Below are 20034 nucleotides of genomic sequence, written 5' to 3'. Positions count from 1 at the left end.
AATTCACTATTAGTGATATTAGAGGGTCACTTATTTTCTTCAGACATTAGGCCATGAATTAATTTCAGTTACAACAGCATTTTTTTAATTTTTTTTTATGGCAGTGGTGTCAGACCTGTGTCTTGTTTGTAGGTACCGATACAAAACATATGATTATTAACAAGTTACTAACACTTATTATGCTCCGAAACAGAGCAGGATCTTTTTTTTCATAGAACCTAAAAGGATCTAATCAACACAAGACTGATTTGAAATCACACAATAAGGCAAACAAACAAAAAGTTCTCCAGAATTCTTCTGGTCACTCTGCACTTTTGACCTGCCGTCCACAGAGTGCTTTCTTCCACTCTGCCACAGCTAAGCCTCCACTTGTCTACTACGCTAGCAATGGCGGCATTAATCTCCAGTACAAACCCTAAGCCCCAGACTTTGACTATGAGACTAACGACAGCCAGACAGAGCTTTCTATTGTGCTCTTAATAGGTCACTAATGAAGAAGGGGATATGAGTCTTGACTTTACATGCATACACTGTCCACGTGAAACCATTCATAGAGAGACCTTCAGAGTCCAGTCTCTGAAAAAAAAACGGACTGTATTTAAGTTCAATTGGCAGTTTTTTCTGGATTTGGATCTCAGGCAGCTAAAGATCCAATGCTTGGGTTACAAGATTAAACTCCTTGAAGTGGATAGGGATAAACTATTGAAAAGTATAAACTGGCAAAAACAGAAGATCAAAATATCCTTAGATATCATTATTCTCCATCTGTGAATTATTCACCCCTAACAGCTTTAATATGACAAATGCCACCACCTGCAGAGGAAGTTACAAAGGAAGCTTGATTTCCTTTGTCAAATATTTATAGATGGAAATACACTAAAAAGAAAAGACTCAGAACTGAAATAATTCTGTGAAATGTTCTTGCAAAATACAGGGCAGATTTTTTTCCCTCAGAGAAGACACAGATAGAAAACGTATGAAGGATCCCACAACGAACAGTAAACTGTGTATCTGAGCACTCTAACTCTATAAAACTCCATAAAGCAGCATTTTCATAACACTTAAGAAAGAAAGCATGAAGTGGCGCTGGTGAAAGGCACATCGAGATTGAAATGAAAGAACAACACTCACAGTTATCTGTTCCATTCTGTGACAGGGAGTGAGTGATGGCTGAACGTCAGAGCCGGCGGTTCCAGCATGCTTTGGGACTCTAAAGAACGCGTGGGTTGTTTGCTACGCATGTGCAGGTACACAAGCAGCTCCAGTCTTTGATTAGCAGTTTATTGGGGTGGGGGTGTTTGGTCTCCCCCTCAAACAGGAAGACTCCGCTGCATCACTGGCACAAGACTCTCAATCACCACGCCTTACGCACCCAACATGCACACATGCTTACTTCCTCTTAGTTCCTTTTCAACAATACCTTCTGCCACAGGCTCGTCATACAAAAGTCACTAATATTCCTTGCATGTTATCTGCGATCATCAGCTACACCTAAACATTTTCAACCCGTGACCTGAATTCCACCAGTTCATGTGAATGTACGTGGTAGTCAAATGTAAGCACTTAGATCAAAATGTCACTCATCTGTCATTTCCAGTCAGGCAGACTATGATATTAATCAATCTGTTAGGAACACCTTTAAAGATGTCAATCATAGCAATTTGCAAGACACTGAACTATTTTTGGTAGTCACCTCAAGCAACCATAATACCTCATTCAAAAAGAACTGCTGTTAATTGCTGTTATTTTAATCGTTGCAAATGGATAGTAATAACTTTTCTGTCATTTTCTTTTGGAGATTATTAGTAGATGCTATGCTCACAGTTATTATTATATACATTTAAATATATGTAGGGTTTGACTAAACTGAAGGAGATAAAAAATGTAATACAATATAATAAATAAATAAAATAAAAATCATACTTTATGTACTATATACTATATGTATGCTCATGTCTGTGTATATCAGGGTCCTGTTCATCCTGTCAGGAGTTCTATTCCGATACTGACATGCGGACTATAAATTATCCTGTTTATCATACGGTTACTTAAATGATAAAAGATGTTCCTCCAAAATATCTCTTTATGTAATTTTGTTGCAATTTCAACAAGTAAACAGAACTTTAAAGTTTCAATTGTTGCATAGCAATGTAGGTTATTACTTGCTGACTTAAAATTACAATGAATTTCCATTACGAAAAGTGAACAGACTATTTTTGAAATGATATGGAAGATATGAATTAGAAGTACAAAACCTGTTACCAATTGCAGGAGTCATTCATTTTTTGCAGGGGGAATTATAAAGAAATATCAGACCTCCAAGTGTTAGGGTGGACTTTTCAAATCAATGGAACTTTTTGCAACATTCTGAGGAGCCGCATAATAAGTCTAAATAATCTCTGACCTCTCTGTGTCAGTGGGAAAGTTATAACTATTTCTTTAATTTCATTAATTCTAGGAACATAATTCTAGAATCGGTGTGCATGAATGTTGATTAATCTTTTTAAAAGAAAACACATGTCAGCGGATTCATCAAAGTTGGCAATCATAATAATGTGAATGTGAGATAAGAAGATGATGTGAATTGATGTCAAGAATAATGTAAAGTAAACTATGACAGAATTCCAAGGACTGTTTTGAAATGGTTCAAATTTAGTTCCATGCACATTTCATACTGGAATATTTTGATATAAGCCAGATTTGTTCCAGTTCAATCCATGCATTTCCACTGAACAGGGACGGCAACAGCACTAAAGCTGCATAACTCCATTAAGAAACAGCCAACTGGAAAGAACCTGTTGTCCAAATAAAAGGAAAAAGTTCACCAATAAAATGTGAAGTCCTATGGGATAAGGGGATCAGCTGTGTTACATTTAAAATCTTCCCCAAAAAAGCTGTACTGCTGGTTTAGAAAATCTGTACTATAATGGTTCAAATGCACTCAGTGACCCTTAAGTCCGTGCCCTTCATGACACCAACAAAACAGAAAATAGATGGTCCTGGTGGAAGTGCAGGCACATAAAGCATAAAGCTGTCAGACTCCGACAGTGTGCTGTACACTCTCTCCTATCACTTAAGACATACATCTCTACTCCTCCTTCCAGCTAAAATGGAGGCTGACAGATGAAATGTGGGAGTCCACTCGGAAACTGCAGAGACTTCCAGCAGTTCAGGAAACAGCATTAAGCCCTTTTGGAGAAGTGCTTGCACCTCTGTTCCATTGGTTAAAGATCACTCCTTCAGAGAAACACAGCCATGTTTTTGGAATAGTTTCTGCAGCACAGGCAATAAACCAAATGTGAAACTCAACTACAGGATTTTGCAACACCATGCTTAATGTTTTCCATTCCAAATGCCTGAAGAGCAAAATGAGCAATCTTCTCCCATATTTCAGAGTTATTATCTGGTGTGTGTAAAATATATTTTATATAACAAATCATACCCTACGTTTCCCTACAAAATGTTGATGGCCAAATTTACATTTCAGCTTGGAATTTAGCAGTCCCAGACCTACAATTACACATCTAGATTTTTCTGGAAAGAACTGATGCACTTTTAAATAATTTACAGCAATTCTTGGTTGTTAAGCTGTTACCATTTGCTGTTTTGAAAATAAAACAAACATAAAAAACCCACATCGTATGTGTATCAACAAATTGGAGTTTCACATACTACGGTGAAAGGCTGTTGATCTTTTATTGAGCCAACAGGTTCGCGTACATTACTGCATAAGATACAGGAAGTGGGCAATATGCCCCGTCTCTTCCACGCCCACCTTTCCTCTCCTCTCAACCACCTGTGCAAGTCTCACAGGATTCAAACTCCCCACCCCACCCCCATCCCAGCCACATCAAAATACAGACACCCACACACCCACACTCACGCCTGAGCGCATGCACATGTACTCCCACACTCAACATGAGAACACTTACCGTCCTCAGCTGCAGCTCGAGAAACCGCACATTGTACTTGTTTTTCACTTTCACGACCCATTGCTTCTAATTATCCAAACAGTGATGAAAATTCTAATGTAATTTATAGTCTACACCTCTGCTTTTGCCTTGATCCATTCATAAAGAATTAAATTCACACAAACTGATAGCATTGTATATACCATGTGGCTTTGCATGGGCTGAAAAAATTTACTTTTCCAAAAACATAAAGCATACCTGTCAAGTTAATAGGACTGAAATCTGCGAGGTCAGAGATCTGTGAGCCAGCCCCAGCATCCACACATATTTGTGAGGCATTTCGTCAACAAGTCTGGTTCACCTTGAGATAAGTTGTTGTTCAGTGATGCTGAACATTGAAAACTGGTTGACTATAGTAGCCTAAACCTGCTACACAGACATACTGAGCTGCACCGTGCGGCCATGGCAGCCTCTCACTCGCACTGCACAGTAGTCTAATGCACTTGTCATTATTGTTCTATGCTATTGGGAGTACAAATCTGTAAGATTTAGTGAGATCCCTGAGATTCAGTGTCACATATGTGAGACATGAGAAATGTTGAAAATCTGAGTCTCGCAGATAAAACATGAGACTTGACAGGTATGGTGAAGCCCATACAATACACTTCTTATGATGCATCAGACATAGAAGGTAATAGTTGCATGCGATTGCACTTCATACTCTAAACAAGCTACAGTGCTGACTTGTTTATTCTGACTCGAGAAAGGGCTTGTTATTTTTCATCATTATTCATAAGGCATTCATCACCCATTGATTTCATATGGTTCAGTGTTAACATCCTTCACACACACACACACACACAATGGGAATGTTTATTTTTCAGTGAACATCACTGGTGTATAGGGCCACACAAATAAATCCAACAGGAATTCTATCTGGGCGGATTTTCGACCCTAGCGAGAGCTAAGTGTGTTACCTCAGAGTTCATGCTGCCCATTCTCTGCTTCTGGGAAAATGACAACATCAGCCTGCCATGGGGTCATCCTAATTCTTGCCCCCCCCTCTTTCTCTCTCTCTCTCTCTCGCTCTCTCACTCCCTTCCTTACGCCCTCCTTTCCGCTGCCTCTCTGTAAAACAATGATCTCACCCTCTTACCAGGAATCCGCTGATTGTTTTAAATACCTTCCACTCCACTCTCGTGTACTTGACTGACTGCTGCTCCTTCTTTCCCATCCCTTTTGGGGAGAAAAAAAAAACTGGGAAAGGGGAAAAGAAAATGACCTTGGCAGGAAACGTCAGGCTCTTAAGCAAATCTGGGACTCTGTTCATTCAGGCTTTTAACCAATAGTGTTTTAACAGCCGAGCAATACCAAACCTCTGTAATCCAATATGGCTTCAGGAGCATGGAAAAAGGGCCATATTTTTTGGGAGGAATTACTGTTGGCATGAGCAAGAGGAATCCGGTGATACCATTGATCGCCAAGGTACAGAAATACCAAGAAATGGAATTCTTTACTTCAACACTTCGAAGTATTTCTCTGGCTCAGCGAAGAGCCTGGAGACACTGACTGCATGGCTGTGGTATGTTCACCTGGGATAGGCCTCAACAAAGTGTTGTGTGCTGTGACTCATCTTATGTAAAAGAAAAAAAAAATCTCACCCGAAAAAATCTCATTCCTGGATCTTTTGACCAGGAAAGTGACACAACTCTCATTCACTAACTGTAAGAATTGAAATGAACTTGTCAGCTTGCCTGTGTTCAATCAATATTTTGAAGCTGTAAAAACAACATGCGCAGCCGCATACACCTTTACTTGCAGAAGCAACATATTTTCCTTTTTTCATCAACATGATAGAGAAATGGGACAACATGTATTTTCCAAGCCTGGCTGTAATGATCTCTGCTTCTGTAACCCACAGACTGTGTAGGTTATATTTAGACTGAACCCAATATTGACATGCAGCTGTGGATGTGAGTCATCTGTACCGACTGAAGCCAGCGACACCCAAGCACTCGCTTGCAGGTTTCCTTAGGTCTACACTCCAGTATGTCTGTGTGTGTGTGTGTGTGTGTGTGTGTGTGTGTCCATGTGATGAGGGGTGTACTGCCTCGAGCCCTCCTTGTCCCACATTCAGTCATCCTGCTGTCTTGCTTACCAGCCCCTTTGTTGCAGGACCTAACCCGTGCCACATAGGTCAGATCAACAGTCATTTCCAGGGACTGATTCAAGAGAAAGAAACAGAGAAGAGTAGGGGGATGGACAGACAAGGAGAGAGAGAGAGAGACGGATAACTACATTCGAAGCAGTCGTTGATCTGCGTTGATGAAACATTTGTTTAGGCAGAGATGTGTCCATAGTGCTGAGCAGCAGAACAAAAGGCCAGTCTGACCGTGTGGGGCAGCGGTAACACGCCATTCCAGTGTTGTGTGTAGACGACTGTCGACAGCTCAGACACATGGTGCTTCATTACTGCTGTAGTACAAGCAAAACGCCAAACAAAACTCTCCAGACATCAGTTTTGGTTGCAAGCTTGTTCCTGAAACTAAACTATGTATTTAAATATAAATTATAGATCATAAGTTAATAATTCAAAATCTCTGCAGTTAGTGTAGGCGGGTGGGATGGCAGTCAATGGAGCTGGGCTCCACAGCTGACTCAGCAGTGTGGACTAACAGCGACAGGCGGCCAATCTCAGCCCAATTTCAGTCTCCCTATCCTTTTTACTTCTTTGGGAACTCATGCAGAAACCTTCACCTTACTCAAGAAATATGAGCTGATCTCATCAACATGCACTGCCTCTGCTTTTCTGACTGTTACTGCCCAATTTCACAACAAACATTTCACATTCATTAATATACAGAGATATATAATTGTCTACCTTGCCAGAAGCTACAGCATGTAAAACCTCTAGAGTATTTCATTCCTTTAGAAGGAGACGACATTGTGGAGAGACAGCCAAACGATTGACAACAGACTCTCAGTGACTTTCAAAGGCCTTGACTAAAATGACTTTGTATGAAAACTGTCAAAATTTCTAAAGTCTTCTAGAATGAAGTAGTGCTTGTTAAGCAGCATTGACAGCTGGCTATGGCAGACAGGAACTGAACATAGCACAAGGGCAGCCAACGCACTTGATGTGGTTCCTGCAACGCCATTTTCCCAGTAGACGTTTAAAAAAATGTCTTTGCGTTGCACACGTCACGGCAACAAGAGACCACACACATTGAATGGGCTGGCTGCAATCAGACATCAGTCTCAGCAGCTATCACATCTCACCACTGAAATCATAAGAGGGATGAAAATGCTCTTGGTTCATCATTCATTAGCCTCTGATTGGAGAACAGTGGAAATCCTGTCCCACGGATATGGCCCAATCTAAAGGACGTTCAGCAGTAACCTGCACATCATTTCATGACCATGATAAAAACACATTGTGTTTATGCCAATGACAGGGTGAAGATGGCATAATTGAGAGGACATCAATCTCTTCATATTTCATTTAGTCATGGCTTGCCAGCGAGGGCCTCCGCTCTAGAAGTGATACTTGAGGAAGCTGAGTACTTCTCCTTGGCTGGGCCGCCTGTGTTTCCAGAGCACTCCTGGTTTGGCCAGCACAGTGAGCAGGGTTCACTGTGTCCAAACAGCAGCTGTGCTGTGTTTACCACACTGCTCCGTTTCTGCGCCTCTGGGAGGAAGACCTCACTTCAAGGCACATGGCTATATTGCCCCTTAGAAGAAAAACTCGTCTAGACTCTTCCTGTCAAGTCTGGTACCTGGAAAGCACTCTTTTTTTAACAGAGGTGGAGGTATTAGATGTGTTGATGTGTTTCTTACTCTGGGTTTTCCTCTTTTTCACAGGCAATGATGATGCCCATTCATTCAACACAGACATCCTAGTGACTGCTGCTGTTCTTCTTGCTCTAAGGGCTCAATTTAGACCATATGTAAGGAACTCACTTTGCCAATGCCTTTTTTCTACATTTTTTTTACACAATTAAAAAGTAATGGATGACCACGGGATGGGCTCCTAATGAGAATTAGCTGCGTGTGTGTGTGTGTGTGTCTGTGTGTCTGTGTGTGTGTGTCTGTGTGTGTGTGTGTGTCTGTGTGTGTGTGTGTGTGTGTCTGTGTGTGTGTGTGTCTGTGTGTGTGTGTGTCTGTGTGTGTGTGTGTGTCTGTGTGTGTGTGTGTGTGTGCTGACTCAGGCCCAGAGGGCTCCCAGCCCACTGAGCGGATGGAGTCGCTCCTGAGGATAATGATAGCAGATCATCTCACACCACTAATGGGAGATTTATACTCTCGCTGAGGAAACAATAAAGAAAGACGAGAAAGAAGAATCCAAAGAGCACAACACAACAGAATCAGCCTTTCCTCTTTGAGTCCTTGGCATTTTTCACAGAGATTATTTTTGGCTCATTTTCAATTTACTGAACACGGCTGCTTTGCGGACAGAGTTTTCCTTTTTTTTCTGTGCAACCACAGACGGAGCTGGTCCTGGTGCGATAATGCCTGTTTGATTTCCCACAGTGACTGATAATGCCAGCAAGCATCAGCAGTGCCTGAGACGCTGGAACCAGAGAGGGAAAACAAAAGGCTTGCCTGAACCTTCAGGATCTGAGCTCCCTCCCAGCAGCAGCAGCCCCCCCCCCCCCCCCTCTGCCTCTCACACACACTGGAGCCGTGTCAAGCATGCCTTTGTGCTGACGTGGGAGAGCTATGGGAACATGTTTTTTTATACCAAAGGCTCGCATTAGAAATGGAGAGGTTTTGCTGGAGGGGTTATTCAAATAGGCCAAATTGATGTTAATTGTCCATCAACATGTGAGGGCGTCAATACCCAAACACATTTTTGCCACCTCACTGAGACAATGAAATTCATAGGTGGCCTGTGAATCTATATTTCTCAATTATTTTCAGTATATTTACAAGTGAGGAAAAAAAACATGAACTGACTTGACATTTGCAGGTTTGGTAATCAATTCTATTCTATGATTTAAAGATTTGATTTACAGCACCATCTGATTAGGAATGTAAACTAAACTACAGCCAGTGGAAATAAATTACATTAGACATTAACTGGTTTTAAAGGATGATTTGTCTATCCTCTTACCAACAGATGGCTACTCTAAAAGGAGAACACAAATATATCAATGTTCATAAACTAAACAAAATTAATTCTTTTTTTTTTTTGAGAGAGAAAAAAATGAAAAGTCCAAAGATGAAGGTTTCCGTCTTGCATATAGTCTAGATAAATCTAAAGGGTGTCAACAACGTAAACATACTAATCAATAAGCTGATGCTTTGTTATATATTGCCCATCATGCATTGAAAAGGTTTTGTCAACAGCTATGAAAAAACCTATGCGTCATCGAAATCTAGCCCTCCCGCGTCATGCCATGACAAAGCTGCATCAAAATACCTTAATAATGAACTATGTTAAAAATTATTACCACTTAAAAGGAAATATTTTTTGGAGAGCAAAGAAAGGAAATACATTTTCTGCATGTGCCTGCGCTCGGCTTTCGCTCGTGGGGATATGATGAACACCGAGCACATGAGTCAATGTATAGGCATTGGCGCTTAACGTACAAAACAATGGCGTCCTATCTGCAGCACGAGACCAAGCATGTGTAGTTACTATATCGTAACTTATTTCAACCACTTACACTACATCACAACCTTAAATATACAATATCGGCCGTTAGCCCGCTATATTGTAGAATATTTGGTATCCGTTTCCTTTTCCTTTTACAATCGCCAGTAGGCTACAACACAACAGCACGGTGATGAAAGAGGGATGACAGTTGAAAAAGCCAATCCACATGAAAATAGTTTTTATTCCCGTCAATTACACCCAATATATCTAACCATTTGCTTCCAGACAATGCCTGGTGATTGTTTGCGCATATTCATGTCATATTTCATCATCGATGAGAAGGCACGAAATTGGCGGCTCAATTCCGTCCTCATCAGCATTAGACAAAGGAATGTCTGTCTCACTCTAGCTACAAGGTGCAGTTGATGTTCCTGCACAAACTGCTGTATCACCGCATTTGAAATGTCAGCATCAGTCAGAGCAGGAGCGCAAATCTTTTTTACAATTCACTTTCAATAATCAAGGAAACAAACTCATTCAAGTCATTTGCAATAGCCTATACGGTCAAAGTGTTTAATTTTAATTGCAAAGACAAAAAATTCAGTTATTTCTGTTAAAATCCTGATTCACAATATAGTCTACAACACAAACGTTTCTTCTTTGACAGAAGGGTGCACTTTACACTGTTGGTTTGGAGGTCGAGGTGTGTAGGCGAAGAACTATGCATTTATGGTGATGTGGACAGGCAGCAATGGTGATTCCAAGACAAAGCAGCCAAGTCATTCTTTACTAAATATGTCCACATACACCACAACTCACATTCAAAAATACATTCATCAGCCCAACCCTTTCAGACAATCGTACAAACTTTCACGCTCTATTGTAATAAAACATTTACAACGAGCAATATTCACCAAGAGGATATAGCTTAACCACTTGAACTAACACGCTAAGAGTCTGCTACGTATCTCACCGTTTATTGTTACTGTAGGATGAGTGTTAAAACACTGCTGAATTAACACTGCTGAATAAGGCATACGTTTGGATTTGGTCAACAATCATGCAAGCTAATATACACTTCGTTAACATCTATGCTACTTTAAAGACAGAAATTAGGCTACATAAGAGAGGTTTTCAATGAAATAAGCACTCTAGTTCTTTAAATAGCACCCTTAGGCTATCGAGCCGTTTGCATTGGCTGCTGGACCAAATAAGGCTCGCAGTTCCTTACACAGCAAATATTTTTGCTGATTTTACGTGGATTAATTAGAGGATTGTGGGCTAAAGCAAAAGCTGCTATGACCATTGGCAGGTTTGGCGGTGTGCTACAAACCATCTGTGTTTTCTTCTCCACGAACTATGTTTTACTGTCAAGGATTACTGGGTTCACGTTGGAAGTCGCAGCAAACGGGATATTCAAACGTAGCAATGACAATCGAAATACTTACACCTATATTGAAATGGGAACCACGACATTTAGTCATGACCTAAAATTTAATTTTAATTATTTTCAAAGGCACACCACAAATTCGAGTAACTCAGATTTCATGTGTCAGAAAGAACATTACATGAATCTCCTCGTTCATTCATGAGAGCCTTCAAGTGAATGAAGAGGCGGATTTGGGATATGGGGGTCTTTGCCTTTGCCATGGCCCCTTGATCGGTCGAGGCCTCTGCAATTGACAGCTTCTTTTATCTCACTGAAAACAAGAGCCATGCCTGACCCCCACACTACGACGCGACTCCTCCTCCGGGATCTCAATGCATCCAACTTGCAAAACACTCAAAGGGAGCGCACACGATTGCCACTAACAGCATAACAGGATGTGGCATCCTAACGTTACGTTCTCAAACCGTTTGTGATATTCACGCCGACAACAAACACAAACACGTTTTGTTTCAGAACGGAAACAAGCACGTTGATGAAAAGCCCATTACATATTTACGCAAGACTCCTGAAAAACCCCAACTATCATAACCCATAGCATTAGCATTATAATAGCTCTCCAAGCAAGTTTGGGGCACCATTTGCCGACTATTACAAATAGCAATTTTACGCGAGTGAGAGTGATCAAGAAATTTTACAATTAAACAGCACAGAAAACGTTTCAACACAAATGCTAGGGTATGCATGCAGCTCACCTTAAACTTTCGTTTTTTTCCCCTTGTAATCCAGCCCTTTTGTCCGTTTACCAAATAAATGTTTTTCACATGATGACTTCCTTGCAGTTTCCTAAAGCCCCCGGGCTGCAGGGAAATCACGTTTGCGATACACTGTGCAGCTATTTCGCTTTTTTTTTTTGGAGGGGGAAAGGAAGTTTGTGGTTATAAAACTGTTGTTCTTGTCCAGCTAATGTCAATGTGTGTGATGATCCAGTTCAGCGTGCTGCTCCGTCTCCGCTGTTTGTTACACTCGAATGGAACGCCTACTCTCAATCGCTACATTGTTGACATTCGCGCACTGACGTCATCTCTCCCTCATTCACAACATTACGCGGTGAAGATTGCGTTGGTGCCTCCGGCGGTCAGGCAGCTACTCAAAAAAATGTCCGCAGCTGGAGTTGGTGAATTGCCATAACGAGAACGCGCACTGCGCGCCACACTTCAGCTGCTCAGCAGCTTCACGAGGCAGAATAGTTTGCTGATGAGCAGTGTAGTGGCCCCGCGCGCTATGACTAATGCAATATACCGGACTTTTAGGGACAACATAAGCAGCTGCAAAACACTTTTTGAGAGTGTTTTTGTCCTCTCTCTTGTTTACCTCTCATAAAGCTACGTTCTAATCATTAGATTAAGCAATATTAATATTATTATTATGATGATGATGATTATTATTATTATTATTGTTGTTGTTGCTGTTGTTTTAGAGGTGTGTATAAGTAAGACTGCACACGATGGTGATTGGTCTGTTTTTTATAATTAAAAACACAGTTTACAAGATATTTCCTCTTAGGTGATGTGTATGAAATACTGTATATGCATTGAAGTAGCTTGAGGTATTGAGGTAGTCTAGAGAACATGAACCGTGGATAGCTAGCTTTTCAAAACCAGCCCACATACTGTTTGTACAAGCGAGGTTTGGCTGGAAATATTTAAATTTTTCATGTATAATTCTTCCCTAAGGGGGTGCGCATGTAATTATCAATTATCATGCTGTTGCAGACCCAGTCGTCGCCTTCTCGTCTCTAATTTGTGTTCTTAGAAAGTTACTCCCCTTTCTACTGTGGAAATCATATGAATGACATCAAACAAAAAGTAATCAAACTTGAAATGCACATATTCCTGAAACCACTGAGCTGTTCTGTGGAAGAGTGACATTAGCATGTCTTACCAACACTTAAAGAGCATGACGCACACCTCACATTAGCATGTCTTACCAACGCTTAAAGAGCATTACGAACACCTCACAATTCCAACAAATTATGCATTAATCATCATTACAAATTATGAAACATCATTTAAGTCATTTATGAACACAATGAATGTAAAGCATCCTTAATCTCTGTACTGGAATATAAAGTAGACTGTGGCCAACAACTCAATAACTCAAAGAACCCCTTCACACTATTTGATTTCTGGTAGGGGTTTCTGTGAAAACCATCAGCAGCTTTTTCCAAAAAGAATCCAATTAGCGTGACATTTTTCATCTCTGAGTTCAACTAACACTGAATGGTACAGTAACCCATGGCGCCAGTCACATACCCTTTACAAATAATACCAGCAGGAAACAATACTGCTAGGTCACCAAAGGAGTTAGCAACATGTGTGGATGAAAGTCATCTAACAACAGAACAAATGTGTTGTTTCCACTTTAAAAAAACAGAACCTGGGTGGGCCTTTGAACATGGAATTTCCTGCACCTGAGTATTGACACAAACACACCTCATGGCTCCAGGCGTGGACTTCAGGATTAAGGAGAAGCCTGAATTTGAGGAGAACGAATCTCATTTCGAGTCCCTCTAGACAAAAATAGACAAACAAACTTTCTCTCTCTCTCTCTCTCTTTCTTTCTCTCTCTCTCTCTCACACACACACACACACACACACACACACAAACACAGCTCAACAGCGTTTGTGGTATTTCTGCACTCCATGACCTTTCCCCTAAGGCTGCCTCACGGGGGCCGGTTGAGGCTGTGTGGAGGAGGGCTAGGGCAAGGGTGTACGTCTGCAGTGGGATTCGCACAGTCTGGGTTTCCTGCCCACAGCGTGGACAAACACAAGTTTTATGCCCGGAAGTCTAATTAGAGCTAATACAAACAGCATGTGCAATGTCTGCTGTTTGGGGTTTCCAGCTCAGAGACAGAAAGGAGGGGACTATGGGATCGAGCTGAAATCTTAATGGAACGATGGCATTTAAGGTGACTTTCTCCAATACCTCAATTTGTATCTTTGAGCTTGCCAAACTGAGCAGACACTGTTGCTTGAAGTAAATCTTTCATGAAGTGAGGTTTCTTAAAGGTAGATTGAGGAAGGTGGGGACTATGAATCACGGAGAAGAGGCCTCCTGGAGCAAGTCATTCTTCACGTTGGGACATGTACAAGTTTATGGTACAGATACAGATGTATGTGCGCTGCATTTCATCGACAGAAAGCACACAAGCAAGCAGCAATTACATATCAGTAAGCAGAGGTCGGTGCACAGAATCTTCACTGTGCATTCTGCATTGACCTGTGAAGATTTCAGTTGGAGAGAAAGCACTCGGCCTCTCATAGCTTGGCAGGGAGCAGCAGCCCTTAGCTTTTTGAAGTAAGTGTACTTGCTACAGGTCTCACAGACACCAGACTGTACATTTACAAAAGCTCCGCTTATTACAAAAGATGAGCAGTCTTGTATGTGGATACTGTGCAGGTGTGTTTGCTTTCTGAGTGAGGACATTTAAGATGCATCACTTTGATAAAAAGCACAAGCATAAAAGTCTAGCCAATGCTGTAAAACGGTGACTCATGTCAATAGCACTTGGTGTCAAACCAAAACAAGCTCTGCATAAGATGAATGCACAGAGTCGGTCAAGGAGTCACAGTCGAGCGGATGACTCATTCCTCTGTGATTAATTGCCTTTGCGGTCGCAGCGAGGAGACACCGTGCCAGAGAACATCCATGATTTCTGCTGGCTAAGAAAACCAACAAGCCCGGGCAGAGGCACAAAGACGTAAATGCACCCTTCTAGTCTGCTCCCAGCAAGCTCAAGGTGCAAAGCCAAATACCTTGATTACGTCAATTACTGTGGCTCGTACAGCCCTCCAGGGATCGTCCTAACCACCATTCATAGCGAAACTTGCCACAGTCTCCCTCAACTTTGGGTTCAAATAGGACAGGTAAAGCTCCTGCACAGATGAACGGTTACATGCAGGCAACTCTAATACAGAGGGCATCCCTCAAGCATAGACATGGACGGATATATTACAATTAACTATTGAAACGCCTGCCTGCAGCTATCCTTGCAGACAGGTCAGAAGCACTGTCTCCTCAACCTTTGACTTTCTCCTCAGGCAGGATGCATTGTAAGCCTCAAACAACTGCAAGGTATACCTGCTCTTCCGACAGTAATGAGGAGCTTCACATCACCCCTGCTTACTTCTGAGAGGACTTTTGACACAGACTGAAGGAAAGACAGAGCTCCTTTAGCTGACAGGCTGTTATTCCACATGTGTCAAGTGTGGACATGTGTGGGTGTTTGTGTGTGAGTGTGGAGGCAGTTACATGAGGTTGAAGAGTTCAGTCTGGTGCCAAACCTAGTTTTTGTTTTTGGCACACAAGTCTCTCCCTCAATCACCCACATGTTGTACTCAACACAAACCAGTCGAACAATAACAGTCCTTTGTTTACTGCCAGCTCCAACCACTGCTGTGTCATTTTTGGCTTGCAAGATGAAACGCAATGGAATTGTCAGCCGTATAGACACATAAACACTGATCCGTGAAGCTGTGAGATATGAGTATTAGATAAGAAACAACTTTGTTTGGAATCAACAACATTTCATGCCATCAAGTATCTCTGTGGTTTTTCTACCGTGTGAATGGAGTTCAGTCTACAGGTCTGGGATATGATGTAGTATATTGTGAATCACAGCTGTGGTGCAGTGCATCGGTCGTGTTGTTTTTTGAGGCTCACCGGCAGAAATCATTGGAGACAGACCATCAGTATGACACTGTGCCTCGGTGCAGGGTTGTGTCTACAGGACGCACAAACAAACAAACGGAGGAACAGGGTGTGACAGATGAATCATCACTTTTGCACTCTCTCTCTCGCATGCCTTAGTCTGTCATACATCCGCTCCAGAGAGGGCCCCCGTCACCACAAGCATACTTCAGCAATTACCTTTTCGCCCACTTGCTGTCAGTCTCACGGCCCATAATAACAGCCTGTCGCACGGTCCCACTCTCTCTACACCAGCCTGCCTCGCTCTGGCTGTGGATGGATGACATTTTTTTGTGTTCGCTGTGTTGTTTTGTGGGGTTGACTGTGAAAGTTGAACAAGGGCACAATGCAACACGGCCCCTCTTCAGAATGTTCAGCAAACATTTTTAGCTTTTTAAGGAAGACGAATGGAACAAACGAAGAAATAAATCACAGCCTGACTTTGGTTTTGGTCACATACAGGGTGGTGTAATTCCTCTCTCAACAAATGAAATTAAAATACTTCGATTATTTCATGGAAATGATCAATATTGTTCATACATATAACATCACAGAATATCACAGATATAACATCACAAAATATTATACATAAATGAGGGCTTTGGTGAAATGTTATGGGTCACAATGAAGCCACATAAGCGCTGTTGCAACAATGTCTCTGTTAAAGACCATAGAGAACGAGACGGAACCAGGAGGAACACACACAGGAGCTTTCCCCCCTCTAGTTTATATCAAACATGAACTACATCCACTCACTTCAACAAAATACCATCTGTTGGTATATCCTTTGTCTACCCAAATATGGTATACCCTGACAATTCAAACGGCTAATTTTCTCTAAGCTGGCTACCTCTGAATCCCTTTTGAAAGCCACAGAATGACTACTAGGTCTGATAGGCATAGTGGAGCTTAAACACAGACTGTGCCCATACCAGCATTGATTTTGCTTTGAATGTAAACATTTACTACCCTGCGGTTTTCAAAACAGCAACTGACTAATATTTGTAGTATAAGCTTTGAACAGGAATAGAATGCATTTCCTGTTTGTGCTGCCTGCAAGAACATTTTCTTGTAAAACAAATCACTGTCCTGTGTTCTGAGGTAGCTGCACCACACACATGGAGATACGCATTAGCACACACAGTCTACAGAGCAGCAGAGTAATAGTGCATGTGTGCACGCCTGTGCGTTTAGAGCAAGAGGGATCTCTCAGGATGCATGGTGCCAATCCACTGTTGACTTGTCGTTCATCAGCTACCCTGAGGGGCCCCTGGGTGTTACTGCACCTCTCGGCTCACTGTCTGCATTCAAAGCAAACTACAGCTCATCCTGTTGCAAGCAGTTGTGATGAGCCGTCCATTGTCTTGATAAATGTGTCTCGACCTTCTGTGAATACTCTAACACGCATTAACAGGGCTTATTTCTATGCCACATACAGTGGGGAAAATAAGTATTTGAACCCCTGCCGATTTCGCAAGTTTGGCCAAATGTGTGATCTATAATTGTAATAGTAGGTGTATTTTAACAGTGAAAAACAGAATATCAACAAAAGAATCCAGAAAACTGCATTTTATAACATTTATGACTTATAAAATGCAGTTTTCTGGATTTGTTTGTTGATATTCTATTTCTCACTGTTAAAATACACATACCATTACAATTATAGATCACACATTTCTTTGCAAGTGGCCAAACTTGCGAAATCGGCAGGGGTTCAAATACTTATTTTCCCCACTGTATGCTGATAATCGAGAACGCACAGATCATTTTTCAGATGAAACAATTATTACTGGTATGTTTAGGGCCTGGATATAGAGAAAAGGAAAGCTTCTGGTGATATATATAATTAGAAAAAAGAAAACCACGATCGCTGGCTGTAGTTCTTCTCTGCATTTCTAAAGGTGTGAAAGTGACACCACAAAAATAGCAATGACAGATTCTTTTTTTCTTCAGCCATTAATTTTCAGCGATCTTAGGAACAAGGAGGAGGGATGCTTTTTCAGTGAAGCACATCAATTCATACTTATGCATAATATTCACATTAGTGCTAACCTGAATCTAAAATTAGAATGAGATTGGAGCAACCCTGGTATTTGATGGAACAGTGCCCATGTGAATCATCTATTCAACCTTTAAAGAACAGTGTAAAATGGAGACTGAGAAGTCTCAAGAGAAAATAAAAAACAAGTTGAATTGATCGTAATGATGTTAGTTACAGTGCACCATAAGTTTAGTATTTCATGAAAATAGGGAATGACATAAAATACTTCTAAAACATAGGTGATGGATATTATCTAAAGCAAAGATAAACCAGTTTTGAAATAATAGCCCACAGCCACTTCCAAGCTGGCCTGGGATTCATTCTGATTAATGGAATATATAACTGGAACACTGTGCAATTTATAGACCAATACGAAGATATTATGACCCAAATTCAGTCCATTACTAAAAACTGCAACATCTCCACCATTTCCTGTCAGTTTCCATGGTTACCACAATAAAAAAATCTGCTGAAAATTTCATGTGAACTTTTCTTTCCAGCAAAAGATGAATGATGCTTCTTGTCTCCACAAGTGGTAAGTAGGCTTTAAATTAGGACAAAAGCCATGCAAATCCATTATGTAAAATAACAATGAATTAACCAAATAAAGACAGATATTGATGATCTACAACAGCTCATACATTTTGCCCCAGTCTTGATCTCTCAGATGAATATCTTTATTTGATAATAAAAACACCTGTCATTATGGGTCTGCATATTTTATTCCATTGATAGCCCAGTTTGAAGTCAGTTACTGTCACTGGACTGTACTTGTTGGGAAAGCGGGTGGAATGACTACCTACATCCTCATTAGATAGGAGTGCAGCATTTGGGTCATGAGTCAATTCCACTCACAGTATGGAGATGATCTGCATAATGTACCTAAAGAAAACACTATTATCTGGAAAATAAACTAACGTTTAAAAATGGAAAACACAAAGACAAAGTCTTCCCAATAGAGCACGCCTGCATTGAGGCACAGATTCAGATATAGTGTTTGGTGTAGCTATGCATTTGAAACAGTTTTTAATAAGCATTCCAACAAAAACACCGCTCACCCAAGGCTTTGTTGGCACCAGCTGAGGTCAGAATCATTTTCTTTGTCTGCAGAGAGCAAGTCTCATTCATCATCCTTGTGCAGAGAGAAGCAGGAGCAGTGGCGCCATCTCCTGGCAGCTTTCTGTATATCTATGGCAATCTGCAACAGCATGAGCATGCGCCAGCCCCCTTTCTAGTAGAGAGCGAATTAGAAGGAATTAATAACTTCGTCTCTTGAAAAAAAGAATGAACACACAAGTAAAGCCCTCATGCACACTAAACAATTCACTAAAATAAACAATAAACAATTTACTAAAATGTGTGATTTTGGTGAATGGATTTCCAAAGAATTGCCATGAACACCAATTGATAGAGAAGATGCACAATGAACAATCCATTCAATTAGGCAAAAAGAATTCCACTAGTTCTGATTTCAGCATACAAAAGGCTATCAACAGCACACAGAAACTTCAAGATCATCCAGACTTTCAGTTTCTTAAACACCGGTTATATCCTATAGATGTGACAAAACTATTTAAAACACACCAGTTAAAAGTGAAGTCTTCCACTAACAGCCCTGGTACTGCTGGCGGCAACATTTCCAGGTGTGGTACATGTCAACGTATTACCGACGCCACCGACTCCTCTTGCAGAAGTACAGGTACCATTCCCTGCATCTTCTAAAGCAGTGTCAACAGGTGCTTCATTTATAACACAACACTCATGGAACTGAACAAAAACCATTGAACGCTTCGTCTCGTCTTTTAAGCTCAACCAAGTCTTTCATCAGCACATTCAAGTTGAGAGCCTCTAGACGGATATTCATCCAAAACACCTCGGTTTTCAAGAAATGTGCAATGCACTAGAACTTACTGTACATCCTCACTGCCCTCTTCTGTAGAAGGCACTCATTATTTATTCGCATTTTATTTTTACGCACATAACACAAGCACTCAAAAGAAATGACTCAAGCAAAGACCGTGTCCACCTGTTCCATTTTATTGCATGATGTGATCTTCACTTGCATAATCCCTTGCCCATCGTCTTAACAAATCCGATTTCTTAGCTATATACAGTAGTTACTCAACATGTGAAAGAATATAGGGGAAACCCACGGCTCCAGTTGTGTGCTTAACAACAAACTGAACACTTCCCATCACTCCTCAACACTGTTCCGTCATTTCACATACGAGCATGGAAGAATGAGCTAACCTCATCTTTGTTGCAAACAACCCCTTTGATTGTGCAAACCATCAGAGGGAGAGAGAGAGAGAGAGAGAGAGAGAGAGAGAGAGAGAGAGAG

At 41.2% G+C, this 20034-nt stretch overlaps 1 protein-coding gene across 1 annotated transcript in view; it reads right to left on the bottom strand.

Annotated features, from left to right (window-relative positions):
• The window catches only part of bach2b (BTB and CNC homology 1, basic leucine zipper transcription factor 2b), a 70997-nt gene extending 58930 nt beyond the window's left edge, over positions 1 to 12067 (bottom strand). Inside the window, exon 1 of the mRNA XM_042709921.1 lies at positions 11653 to 12067. The gene's annotated coding sequence lies outside the window, so the exon portion shown is untranslated. The remainder of the gene's footprint in view (positions 1 to 11652) is intronic.
• Between the last annotated feature and the right edge of the window lie 7967 nt (positions 12068 to 20034).

Source organism: Clupea harengus, chromosome 15 (assembly GCF_900700415.2).
Source record: "Clupea harengus chromosome 15, Ch_v2.0.2, whole genome shotgun sequence".
In the NCBI taxonomy this organism is placed as follows: Eukaryota; Metazoa; Chordata; class Actinopteri; order Clupeiformes; family Clupeidae; genus Clupea; species Clupea harengus.
This window is presented reverse-complemented; position numbering and strand designations above follow the sequence as displayed.